Source organism: Chiloscyllium punctatum, chromosome 30 (genome assembly GCF_047496795.1).
Source record: "Chiloscyllium punctatum isolate Juve2018m chromosome 30, sChiPun1.3, whole genome shotgun sequence".
Lineage (NCBI taxonomy): Eukaryota > Metazoa > Chordata > Chondrichthyes > Orectolobiformes > Hemiscylliidae > Chiloscyllium > Chiloscyllium punctatum.
The window spans coordinates 54,319,964-54,332,079 of record NC_092768.1 but is presented as its reverse complement, the minus strand read 5'-3'; positions in this window follow the sequence as shown (position 1 = coordinate 54,332,079).

The window sequence follows — 12,116 nt, the reverse complement described above, 5'->3', positions numbered from 1 at the left end:
CAATAATCCAATCAAAGATGCTGGTGGGTAGAAATTGAAGACTGGTGGAATCCTCACTAGGATTGATCAGGTCCTGAGCCATGTCCCATTCATTCCCCACACTTCTGCCCTCACCACCCACTTCTATTCCCTCCCACCACACTGACATGATCCCTTTTTGTTCCTCACTTTCCATCCCACAAGCAGTTTCATCCAAAGGATTATATAAGATGCTATTTCTCATAGTTTCAATGCAGTTGCACCATAGCCACTGGCCAAAAGAGTTCAGATAATTGATTAACATAGTGTAATCTACATGCCCCTGGAAATATAATTTTATTGGGGCAGAGAAGTTCTGAGGATAGTTCTCAGCAAGCAGATCTTGTAGAAAGCCAATCTCACTAGCCTGTCACTCATTAGAGCAGTCTTCATTGAGCAGTCCTCATCAGGCAGGTGAAAGATGGACCAGAAGAAGCAGAGGAAGGTAAAGGGAAGAGTTTGCTACCGTCTCCATGAGAGCAGGAGCAACTCCATCAATTTAATAAAATTAAAACATTTTGTGCTGTCGGTCTGTTTGTCCTCTGGTATCAGTCAATGATCCCAATTGTCACTGTTATATACTTTATTTATCTAATTTACTAATGTGATATACCGAAACTGATGTTTATTTGCAAACTCAATAAACCATGAGAAAATTACTTATGCTGACTGCTGTTTGTTTTCTTTAACAGCTCTGTAGCCAAGGGAACTTTCTTCCTCCTCACAATAATATGCTGGCTGTGGGCTGCCAGCCTGGAGTCAGTTGACTGCCCTTAATTTGGTAATTGATCGTGAACCTCAAAGAAATGTCAATGGTAGTGAATCATTTGGAAGAATTGTTTTCGATGTGAAGTGAGGCCTTTCTTGCCATTGAGATCTCAGGTCAAATTTACCAAGCAAATTAGAACATAGAACATAGAACAATACAGCACAGAACAGGCCCTTTGGCCATGATGTTGTGCCGAACTTCTAACCGAGATTAAGCACCCATCCAAGTACCTATCCAAATGCCGCTTAAAGGTCTCCAATGATTCTGACTCTACCACTGCCACGGGCAGCGCATTCCATGCCCCCACCACTCTCTGGGTAAAGAGCCCACCCCTGACATCTCCCCTATACTTTCCACCCTTCACCTTAAATTTATGTCCCCTTGTAACACTCTGTTGTACCCGGGGAAAACGTTTCTGACAGTATACTCTATCTATTCCTCTGATCATATAAACCTCTATTAAGTCACCTCTCATCCTTCGCCGTTCCAACGAGAAAAGGCCGAGAACTCTCACCCTATCCTCGTACGACCTACTCTCCATTCCAGGCAACATCCTGGTAAATCTTCTCTGCACCCTCTCCAAAGCTTCCACATCTTTCCTAAAGTGAGGCGACCAGAACTGCACATAGTACTCCAACTGTGGCCTAACCAAAGTCCTGTACAGCTGCAACATCACTTCACGACTCTTGAATTCAATCCCTCTGCTAATGAACGATAATACTCCATAGGCCTTCTTACAAACTCCATCCACCTGAGTGTCAACCTTCATGATCTATGTACATAGACCCCAAGATCCCTCTGTTCCTCCACCTGACTAAGAATCCTACCATTAACCCTGTATTCTGCATTCTTATTTGTTCTTCCAAAATGGACAAACTCACACTTGGCAGGGTTGAACTCCATCTGCCACTCCTCAGCCCAGCTCTGCATCATATCTAAGTCCCTTTGCAAACGACAAATGCCCTCCTCATTGTCCACAACTCCACCTATCTTCGTATCATCTGCAAATTTACTGACCCACCCTTCGACTCCCTCATCTAAGTCATTAATAAAAATTACAAACAGCAGAGGACCCAGAACTGATCCCTGTGGAACTCCACTTGTAACTGGGCTCCATCTACCACCACTCTCTGCCTTCGACCGGTTAGCCAGTTTTCTATCCAATTGGCCAAATTTCCCTGTATCCCTTGCCTCCTGACTTTCCGCATAAGCCTACCATGGGGAACCTTATCAAATGCTTTACTAAAATCCTTTTACACTACATCCACTGCTCTACCCTCATCCACATGCTTGGTCACCTTGAAGAATTCAATAAGACTTGTAAGGCAAGACCTACCCTTCACAAATCCGTGCTGGCTGTCCCTAATCAAGCAGTGTCTTTCCAGACACTCATAAATCCGATCCCTCAGTACCCTTTCCACTACTTTGCCTTCCACAGAAGTAAGACTAACTGGCCTGTAATTCCCGGGGTTATCCCTATTCCCTTTTTTGAACAGGGGCACAACATTCTCTACTCTCCAGTCCCCTGGTACCACCCCCGTTGCCAGTGAAGACGAGAAGATCATTGCCAACGTTAACATTGCCAACATTCTGGAGGTTAACATGAGATTATTACTAGTAAATGGCTCATTACTGCTTATCTCGCCTCACTAATATAGATTCCTATTCTACCAATTGCCAAAAAGCAATGAGGTGGTGAGAATGTGCAACACAAAAATGAGAATCTGTGACACTAGCTTGCTGCTTGCTCTTCCAGACATCTATCTTGGACAGGTGACATTAACACCTCGGTCTGCCCCATGGGTGACAGCCACATGCACCCTATGTCTGTCGACACTGGAATTCAACATGTAATGTTTGACAAATGCCAAAATTATACTTTGTTAAATCACAGCAATTGCTTTATTACCACACTTGTCTGCACTGCCACAGTCTCAGGATAATTTGTCCAAAAGAATACAGCTCATGGACTGGACTAGGCCGCATTGCAGGCAGCTCAGTTAATATCTTGGTTCAGACTGTTGTACCCCCTGGTGTCTCACGATGCCTTTTTGTACTTTTTTGCCTCTGGGCTAAGACCTCTTTTGGAAGGACCACAATATCACAGATAAGAATAGAATCCCTATAGTATAGAAATAAGCCATTCAGTCCGTCAAGTCCACACTGACCCTCCAAAGGCTATCCCACCTTGTCCCTTCAGCCCTACATTCCTATGGCTAATCCACTTGCACATCCATGGATACAATGGGTGATTTATCATGACCAATCCACCTAACCTGTACAACTTTCAACAGTGGGAGAAGACAGAGCACCTGGAAGAAACCTACACAGGCACTAGGCGAATGGGCAAACTCCACACAGTCACCTGAGTTTGGATTTGAGCCTGAGTCCCTGGTGCTGTGAGGCAGCAATACGAATGATAGGGTAGCACAGTGGCTCAGTTTTGTTGTCTTGCAATGCTGTTTAGTGAAAACACAAAGCTAAGCAGCTTCCGCAGTACCTGCATAAGTAAAAAGGATTTAATGTTTCAAGTTGTGTGACTCTTAATGCCCAACATGCCACATGTTTCACACAGTTGATCTTGTCTCAAAATCTAATAAGTAGGCCTCAGTCAAGTCTGGGGTGATAGCCTTCAGTCAAGTTGTACAGTAGGTCAATGGCAGTATATGATAACTACCCAGCAGTTTGGATGTGGTCAGACAGCTGCATGGCCATCAACAGTCCGGATGAGGGAATTGCACCTCTTCAGTGCCAAGAGCTGGTCATGGACTGCTGTCTGAGTCCAGGTGCAACTTGTCATGGGAAAGCAGTCAGGGCACTCTTTGTCTGGCTAAGTCTCTCAGGACAATGGAGCCTGCTCTATTCTGGGGCCCTAGCCACTAAAAGCCAAGAAGGGCTAATCAGGGACTGCTGCTGCTGAAGGGAACATGAGAAGTTTAACTGTCGGATTGGAGTCCTACAAGACAGGGAAACAAGAACTTACAATACTAAAAGGGAAGAATTCAATACATAAGGTCAGGAGCTGATACTGAATGGAAAGGGATCACACAAGGTGGGGGAAAAGAGGGAAGAGGTTATTGACTTGAATAACACCCTGGCTTCCAAGGGGCGATAGTACACAGCTAGGTGCGGTATGTTTCCTTTGGCTGAGGCTGGGATGCTGGGTTGGTAAAGTGCACAGTTGAAGATTTAGATGCAAACATTGGGGAGGACTTAGGGAAATGCAAAGCTTGCAGTGTCACCTGGTAGAGGTTTAACCAAGACAAATACACTAAGTCTGAAACTCACTGCATATCAACCATGACAAAGAAATCCTAACCACAATTGTACCCTTGCATTAAGAGAAAATTCCTAATCACTTACCCATAAATACATCATTGAAGTGATTGGGTCATAGCATCAGAAGAGTTCCACAGCACAGAGACAGGCCTTTTGGTGCAAACTGGTCCCTGCTGACCAAAATGTCTGTCCATGCAAACCGCATTTTTTCTTCACTTGGCCCATATCCTTCTAACTCTCTCTATTTATTTCTCCAAATGACATTTAAATGTTAATATATCTGACTCAACCACATCTGCTGGCAGTGCTTTCCATATGCGCACCACCTTCTGTGTATATAAAGGAAAAAGTTGCCCTACAGCTTCCCTCTTATTTTTTCCCCTCTAAACTTAACCTGATGCCCTTTAGTCCCTGATTTCCTAACCTTGGGGGGGAAAAAAGACTGAGTGAATTCGCCTTATTCGTGCCGTTCATGAAATTGTACACCTCCATAAGCGCAGCCCGTTTTCCCCCCACCTTGTCGACAGTTTCCTATGCTCTGAGCTTGTCCAACCTGTCCCTACAACTCAGATCATTGAATCCAGGCAACATCCTTGTAAATTTCTTCCCCTCTTACTCCAGTTTAATAACATCCTTCCTATTACAATGTGACCAAAACTGAACACAATATTCATAGTGCGGTCTCACCAACGGCCTATATAACTGCAACATAACTTCCATCTTGTATGCTCAATGCCCTGACTGATGAAGGCCAGTGTGCCAACAGTCTCCTTCACTGCCCAGTCTAGCTGCAACTTCACTTTTAGAGAACCATGCACCTGAACTCCTTAAGGACTACCATTTGCCATGAAACTCCTACCTTGATTTGACTTTCCAAAAATGCAAGGCCTCTAACTTACCTATATTAAACTCCATTTGCAATTTCTTAGCCTACTTGCCTAGGTGATCAAGGTCCTTCTGCAATTTCTGATAATGTTCCTCACTGTCCACAATACTACCAATTTTAGCATCATGAGCAAACTTACTGATTATGACTTGTACATTCTCAGTCAATTTACTGATATCGATAACAGCGCTCCACTAGACACAGGCCTGTAGTCCAACAAGCATGCTTCCACTACTACCCTCAGCTTCCTACCATCGAGCCAACTTTGCATCCAATTTGCTTGCCCTGGATTCTGTGTTCTAACCTTCCAGAGCACCATGTCATGTGGAACCTTTATTGAAATGCATATAGAGTCCATCTACCACCCTGCCCTCGTCAACCTTTCAGGTCACTTCATTAAAGAACACCCAACAAATTTGTGAGGCATGACCTCCCACGCACAAAGCCATGTTGACTACTCCTAATCAAACCAAATGTCTTTCCAAATATATGCCTTATTTCTCAGAATCCTCTCAAGCAACTTACCCACCACACATGTTAATCGTATTGGTCTATAGTTCCCAGGTTTTTTTTTGCATCCCTTGAATAATGGCACAATATTCGCTGCCCTCCAGACTTCCTGGACGTCACCTGTGGCTGACAATGAAGCAGAAATTTCAGCCAGAGCCCCAGCAATTTTTTCTCTAGCATCTTGCAGCATTCTTGGACATGTTTGGTCAGGACCCGGAGATTTATCCACCTTCATACATTTTAATACATACAACACCTCTTCTGCTGTATATGGGCTGGTCTTGAAATCACACCTCCTGGCTCAGAGTTTGTGACACTACCACTGTGCCACAACAGCCCTCCTTGTATAGATCAATTTGCTGCACAACTTTATTTGTTCAATTCCTGCACCACTTGAGGTTCCTTTAAATGGTCCAACTTCTCAACCTAACATTTTTCTTTATCCGCACCATACTTCATACATAACATATCTTTCTACATACATAATCACTGAAGCAATTCAGTTCTGTACAGTAGCATTTAAGAAAGATAGATGAACAAAGGTGGTGGAGTGTCATTTTCGATTAGGGATAACATTGCGTTGCACTTATGGAGGTTATTTGGGGAGTGCATCCAGTGAAGTGTTTTGGGTTGAATTGAGAAATTAAAAAAAGGATGATCACCTTATTGAGATTGTACTGCAGGTCCCCCAACAGTTAACAAACCAAATTTGTAATGAGGTTTCAGTTATCTGTAAGAATAATAGGGGAGTAATGATAGGGGATTTTTACATTTCCAAACAAAGACTGGGATTTCTAAAATAATAAGGGCTGAGATGGAGAGCAATTTGTTAAGTGTATACAAGAAAATGTTTTTATCTTGTATGCTGATGTATCTATTAGAGAACGAGGAAAACTTGACCTTCTCTTAAGAAATAAGGCCGGGCAAGTGACTGAGGTGTCAGTCCAGGAGCACTTTGGGGCCAGGAATCATAATTCTATCAGTTTTAAAATAATTAGGGGAAAGGTAGTGTTATGGACCAGGCCAGACACCTTCAATACGTTTTAATAAGGTAGCCCAGATCCTAACAGTTTTTGTTGTTTTCGGCAGATGAAAGGTGGATATTCCAGGTACGACACAGCTTGTCAAACCACTTGAAGCAAAACAAAATTTATCTAAATAGTATTAATGAAACACAAACAAACGAAAACAAAATTTTGAGTGACACCTTATTTGAAAACCTAACCAATTCTATCATAACTTAACAAATCTCTTCCAATCCTTGCAACAACCCATAAACACACCCTTTGGCGAAACGTCAATTCAAACATAAGTTCTTAGAGGCAAAAGAACTTTCAGAGAGTAGTCAGCCAGGGATCATTTGCTGATGCATGGAACCTCTTTTCACTGGAGCTACTTCTCTAGTTCACAAGCGACAATTAAACTAGGGAAGAAAACTGAACTGGGAGTGCTGAGGAAATTACTTAGTCTGAGACTGAGTTTTGTGTGAATAAGCTTTATTTTTCGTGAATTCATGGAGAAGCTCCCACAGTCTTCAATGTCTCACGGCACTCTCCCGAGCTGAATAGTCAACCTATATTTTTACAATGTCACAAAAACTTTGCCTGTTTTAGTTAGACCACTCAAGTAATGTTGAGTACAATAATGCAAGATAGTCAAAAGCACAATGCAGCTACTCCCTTTGTTCCCGATGTTGCTCAAGACAGAGAGATTAACCAGCTGAAGATACATCCTCTGTATTTCATCAAAATATAATTCTGCAACCTCAGTCTTTTTCTCCAGCAGTATTTTTCCACTACAGCTGCCAGCCCGAGAGCCAGGTCACATTTAACCTTTGTCAAGTATCCCATCATGCAGCAGTATGCCAAGTTCTTACTACTTCTATAATTCACTCTTTGTTGGTCTTCCACATCAGCACCGAAGTTTAAGATATCAGCTCATCCAATAAAGGGGACACACATCCTTCTGGAAAAGGACACTACTTATAGACATCTGTTCATTGTCGTTGGGTATGGTCTAATACATAATCACCAGTTTTGGAGCGGAAATGTGGTAGAACAAACTGTGTACAACAGTAACCTGTAATTCTACATATGAGGCAAAGTATGAGGTGTATGGTAGTAAAGGTGAGGAATCTAGTGACGAAGGAGGCAAAAAGATCATCAGAATCCAAAGTCTCTTGATTTCCTTGTGAATGTGAGTCACCAAATCAGAGACATTTTTAAAGTTGTAAGTAGCTACAGCATTCCTGCCCAATAAAAGCACAAATCCTTTTGGATAATTGACAGTCCAAAACCAAGCAGTTCTGAAGGGCCACTGTTCTAACTGCAATGAGTTCAGCATTGATCTCAGTCGGGGCCTCAGGCGGTATCATTGGCTACAGTTTCCAATACTGTTTTTAATTTGCTCAATTCTTGGGAATGCAGATAGATTCCAAAAGACGGAGAAAACATCCTAACCCAGGTAAGGAATCTGGTGAGGGACCTCTTGGGCTTCAGGGATGAAGGTAACTCATCCAAACTGTGATGTGAGGGACTACATATCTCCTATCACACACCCTCTCAAATGTGAGGCAAGTCACGGATAGGCCGTAAGACCACAAGTAAAATAGGTGCCATTGCAAGAGGATCAGTTGGAATCTCCGCCCCTCCACAACCTGGGACCCGAGTCTTTATACAGGGAGCAATTAAACAAAGAGTTACCCTGGCTCGCCAAGGTTTGAATACGTTCAATCCAGGGGATAATAAAAGAACATTGACTAGATCCCATATAAGTGCCAGTAGAGATGTTCCTGTGTCATGTGGACTACAAGGAAAGGGGGCATATGGGATCTGTTGTAGTCGGATTGCTACCAATCTTGGAATCAGGCCAGAATGTACCTTGCTGACCTCTACTCCAGCACATCCTCGGAGTTATCAGGTTCGCCTAAAGAGTTTTGGTGTATAAGCCTTTCAGCAACTTCTGGCCAGCAAAAAGATGCATGCCACAAAGGGATACCTACCTGAGAATGGATACATACCCAACAGGCACTTTTTTTTCCTGCCATATAATCATTTTGATCGGCCAGATACGTAAAGGTATATTGATCGTCTTAGTCGCTTTATTCCCATAATATAGGGGAAGCCGTGTTTCTGAGCCATACTGTCCGGCTTCTGAGGCTTCTCTGAAGGTTGAACCCAAGACTCCAGGCACGAGTGCAAATGGTTCTGCCCAGGTGTTCGACACAGGGAAAAATACACTCTGCCTCCCACACCACGTATTGACAAACCTGATGTGTCACACGAGAATTGTCAGTGATCTCTGTATGGGATCAGGAGTAATTCAAATCGCATCTCTGTCTGACAGGTGACTGCGACCTGCCCCTTCCTTGCATGCAAACTTGCTAGAAGACACTTTCAGTTTCCATATCTTCCTCTGTAGCGGATTCCTTGCAGGTTGTGATCTCCCATACGTCCTTGAGAAGAGCTACAAGAGAATCCTGGAAAATCTCCCAGACAGAGGAGGCTTAACTTACAAGAAACAGCGTTGCAAAGCATCTGATACTCTTTTAGACCCCTTATTGCAGTGGAGGAAAGATAGTTAACACTTCCCAGACGCAGACCCATGCCTTGCATATTCTGAGTAAAAACAACTTTAAAGTGTGATGCACATTGTATGATGTTAACATTGCATAACTGATGGGTACTTTTGGCATGCCCACTATAAGGCCATATATCTCGAGTTTCAGTCGTTTCCAGGCTGAGGAGGCCTAGGAATTGCATCCATACAACACCAGGTTATAGTCTAACCGGTTTAGTTGGAAGCACGAGTTTTTGGTGCACTGCTCCTTCATCTGGTCGCTAGTGGGAGAAGATCATAAGACACAGAATTTATAGCTAAAAATCATTGTGTCATGCAACTGATACAAGATATTGACCAAATCTAGATTGCTTTTAAGTCTTTCATCTTTTAGAATGGTTTGCAGGTTTCAAATAATATGTAAATCCCAGTACTTATTTCAAGTCACATTCCCGAGATTACCTAAGGTAATATTAAAAAAAAGACATCTCAGCTCAGACAGTGCATTAAAGGTGTGAGGTTTGAGTCTCTCTGTATTCCAATCTTGAGTCAGACTGGTTCTGTTTCCAAAGTAGGAATTTATAAAATGACACATGGATTTGCTGCTTGCATTGACCGCCTGCAGATTTTGTGCTTTTTGAACAAAATAAAACGTATCTGCAAAATACAATTCTGCAAATGCAAATTCACCCCAGCATGCATATGAGGAAAAGAGAGAGTGTTTGTGATTATGTTTTGGAGAGAGTGTGAGTATGTGTGTGTGAGTATATGCATGTGATAAATCTGTTGGATGATAACCTGGTGTTGTGTGATTTTTAACTCTATCCATCCCAATCTAACACCGGCACCTCCTCATCACATCCACAGGGTTGTCATCAGCATATTGCAACACAGCACTGCCACAAGGCAGAGAGAGCTGAGACAGATCCCTTCGCATCACTGCATAAACTGCCAGGCTTTCCATATCGCACTGCAGAAGACAGGTTCAGGTGAATTATTGGCTCCTGTACGTGAAGGCAAAGAGTTCCTGGATATCCTCATGTGTGGGAATGGAACAAAACATTGAACAAACGTCTATGACAGCGCAGCAAGCTGAATCCAAGGGTAACAAGCAAAAGATGACATTGGTATAAGGGATGATCTTTGCCATAGGAATAATAATCTGATTTACGGCATGCAAATGCGGAACAAAATGCTACTCATTGTTCCTGCCCAGTTTAGGAACAGGTAAAAATGGGAGTTTTACAGGAAGGTTTAGTAAGACGCAACACTCCCTGAGCGAGCAGAGCACCAGTAACAGGCCGAATACCTATATGCTCGTCAGGGTACAATCTATATTGTCGAACACAAGGGAAGACCGTGGCGGGACAGACAGTAACATGATTCAGCAGGTCAGAAAGCACCAACCCCACATGATTTTTGTGGAGACCCCACGGGGAAAAGTGGACGGCTGCTAGGAGCGTTGGGGGAAAATCGTCGTGAGGTGGAGGTGGCTGATATCGGAGAAAAAACACGGACCAATAGGCAGACGAGTGTGTGCGTGTGAGATGTAACCGGTCTCATCAGAGAATACAATAATCCAAAGGTTCCCACAAAGTGTCTCCTTTAGTGGTTGGAGACAGTTTCAGTACCCATCAGAAGTTCCACAGAGTGGGGTGCAGATGAAATAGTCACGCCAGAGACAACTAAAACCATAACATGCTTCCCCTGAACATCAATTTCCTTCATTGGGTCTGCAAAGGGAGAGGAAGATAGCTGGATCAAGGCACCCTGTACTGATAATACCTCATGGCACCGTTGTTGTATAGTCTGGAAGGGATCGGTGAGTGTAAAAGTTGGGGAAGGCACAGAGGGCTGAATCTCTGCAGTTTACAGGAGGAGCAGCCAACTGCACCCGACAATCCCTAGCCCAATAACCCTTCTGACCACACCAAATTGCAAATAGACGGTAACAGTCCCTGCCCTCCAGTCTAACTGAGGTGGGAATATCTTCGGGTCCTTTTGTTATAAGTTTGGCGATATTGGACAAACTAGATTTGGGACCCTCAGACCTCTTATTGAATTGACCTTCTCGGTCCATATATGTGAGGGAGGTAACTCCAGCCTCCCAATTTTGCTGTGGCCAGGTGAGGTTGGTAAAGTTGAAAGCCTGAGCTATCTGGGGCTCAATACAATTTAGCACAGTCTATACCACCAAAGGATAATTTCCTTCCAGACGCACTACTGTGGATTATTCCCACGTGCCCTTAAAATGGGTGACAACATCAACAAGGGGTTCCCCTTTCTTTTGAATGTATCACGTGACCTCCCGAAAGTCCAATGCTGCTTGGCCCTATTTGAGATGGCCTGCATAGCTCGGCTCTGGAGACACTTATCCGGGGGGATGTTTCCTGGACCGGCGGCTACTCTGTGGGTTCCTCGATCCAATCCCCATTTTTGCGGCAGGGACTGAAAAGGAATCCTGAACAGCCACCCAGGAGGTGCCACATGCAACTTTGAGTCGGAGTGGAACATCCCCGGGTAAGGGGTCATAAATCTGGCAGATTTGGACCATCCAGTTATGAAAGGGGATAGGTTTCTTCTGTGGGTTCGGAGCTCCATTGGTCATACTTCAAACCTCAAAGGGGACCAAGGCTTCAGGACAGCTAAATCACTGACAATCAGTCAGGGTAGTTGGGTGAAAGGAGGGGTGGAACTAGAAGGTTCATTTGCATCCGAGGTGGTGGAAAGCATCCCAGATGCCATATTTAGATGATGCATTTTAGTCTAACTGCCAGATCTATCATAGTGGGTTGGGTAGAATCATGTGGGGCTGTGGGCAGGCCAGTAGTATGGTCTACATCCTGGCAATATGAAGGGTGAAGAGGCTGGGCCTGCTGTTCTCACACAGAGGGCCAGGAGGATGTTCTCCATAACTGCATCCTCCTGAGATTCAAGCCACATGTGGATACAGCTCCATCAAGGCACTGGAAGGTGCCTCCTTCTGTACACCAACATTTTCCTTCCATTTAGATTTGAGAGGTTGATGACTTTTAGCAACCTCTAACTGTTTAACAAAAGGATGCATTATATAACATTTGTTCCAAGTGGGATCAC